Consider the following 2500-nt stretch of genomic DNA (forward strand, 5'->3'; position numbering starts at 1 on the left):
CCTAAAAGCCGTGCGCTTACATAACGTCTGTTTTTTTACGACTTGAGAGCGTGGCCTGGTTCCCATGCACCCGCCCGTCCCACGGAGCGACGACAGAGTCCCGCGCGCCGCGCAGACCGCGCGGCCCTTTGTGACGGAGAGCGCCCCGTGCTTCTGGAAACACGTTCTCACGGCGCTTCACGCGCCCGGCGGCTGTTTTCAAATAACAAACATGCTGTCCCTTTCAGAAAAAAATAAAAAACCAAACAGAATTACACACACACACACACGCACACACACGCACACACACACACACACACACACACACACACACACACACACACACACATACACACACACACACACACACACACACACACACACACACACACACACACACACACACACACACACCACAAAAAAGGCTATACTCTCGTCCAGTTACATGCACGGAAAAAAGAACGCGTACACGCGCTCGCACACACACACACACACACACACACACACACGCATGCGTCCAGACAGGCGGTATTATCTTGGGAGAAAGGGGACCAGCCCCGTCCAGACTGCACAAATCTACCATCTTAAATCTGGGCCCCCGCCTGTGTGTGTGTGTGTGTGTGTGTGTGTGTGTGTGTGTGTGTGTGTGTGTGTGTGTGTGTGTGTGTGTGTGTGTGTGTGTGTGTGTGTGTGTGTGTGTGTGTGTGTGTGTGTGTGTGTGTGTGTGTGTGTGTGTGTGTGTGTGTGTGTGTGTGTGTGTGTGTTTGTTCCACATGTGTTTGTGCGTGTCTGCGCGTGGTCACTGCACTATGCAATTGTTACACCGTGTAGTGATCGTGGGCGGTTCCGCCGGTTCGTGTGTGTGTGTGTGTGTGTGTGTGTGTGTGTGTGTGTGTGTGTGTGTGTGTGTGTGTGTGTGTGTGTGTGTGTGTGTGTGTGCTCCGAGGGTCCGTGGGAAAGATTCGCATCGGTGAGAACACGGTCAGTCCGCTGTGCAGGCTACCTGTCCCGGGCTGCTGCTCTACACACACCGCAGAGAACCGGACAGCGCGGTCGGAATAAACCCTTTGCTTGTTTTGGACTTTGAAGACTTTGAAGTCACTGCGGGCCACAGAAGAACGAATTAAAGCGAAAGATCAAAGATTTTTATGCTTAACCTTCGTGAGGAATTCTAGAAGTAAGTTCGTTCATTTTGGGGAATCGTTTATATTGTTATCCATTTCGTGTTTTAGCCTATATGATTTAGCCTATTGCAAAACATCTAAAACCAGATCCTCTGACGAAGACAAGACACGACAGGCGCATTTATTCTGGACATTTCATTAGGCCGGACTCTATAATAAAATCAACTTGTCCGCCAAAGAGTAAAAGCGTCCCGCCTCGTCCCGGGAGGAGAGAGGAGCCCCCCTGGGGAGAGAGAGAGAGGAGCCCCCCCCCCCCTGCTGAGCCATGAAGCGGCCGTGCGAGGAGAGCAGCTCCGGGGACAGCGATGCCGACGGGACCATCGATGTGGGCAGCGACAGCGGCTATCCGCGGTGAGTGGAGGGGAGCCGCCGGCTGGAGACATCATCCGTCACAGCAAGAGGGACCTGAGACCTGTTAAAACACACTACGTCACCAATGGCATGCATAAAGGCCAATTTGGTCGATTGAGTTTTGAAGTGAATTGAAGTGAACTATATATATATAGTGTGTGTTGTTTGTCTAGCCTATCGTATGTAGGCCTAATGATCTGTTTCTCGTGTTTTCTAATGCAGCAGCTGCGTTTTAGTGTTCTTGTCAACTTTGTGGGATAAGAATGACCTATTGCACATTTCAAAGTATGCAAGGTTTGAAATAATAGGCCTAGACCAAATGGGAGTGGGTCGAAATGAATACTTTCAACATATCCCATTCTTAGTTAGCCTAATTATAGGCGGAATATATTCGTCCCGAAAACTTTGCTTAGCCTAATAACATTTAAAAGTGTTTTGTTCATCATCTCCCAGACACGTGAAGGGGGCTTTCCTCGGATGTGGATCCCCGACCAACCCCACACAAACCATGGCGAGGAAAAAACGACGAGGGGTGAATGTTTATTATTTTGTTGATTGACATCGGTGTTAATCGTCATCATTTATCCTAATGCCGCGTTCATACCAAAAGCGACGGGTCGGCGCGACTCCATACAAAGTTAACGTATAGGCGCCTGGAACGCGTCTATGCGTTGACTTTGTATGGAGTCGCGCCGCGACGTCGTTTTTGGTGTGAACGCGGCATAACGAGTAGAAAGTGAGAGGGTTCAGTGATCCTGACCATCCAGGCGGGTTCCCCTCATCCCCAGATTATCGAGAAGAGGCGCAGGGACCGGATTAACTACAGCCTGTCGGAGTTGAGAAGGCTGGTTCCCACCGCCTTCGAGAAACAGGTGAGAACCTTCCTTCTGCCCTAATTCCCTCCATTGGATTCAAAGTGCATTATGTCAACATGAATGATATGTCGCCCCCCCTTCCCCAAAGCAATAGAGAGAGAGCACCATGGT

This window comes from Micromesistius poutassou (genome assembly GCF_964030765.1).
Source record: "Micromesistius poutassou genome assembly, chromosome: 19".
NCBI classification, from domain to species: Eukaryota; Metazoa; Chordata; class Actinopteri; order Gadiformes; family Gadidae; genus Micromesistius; species Micromesistius poutassou.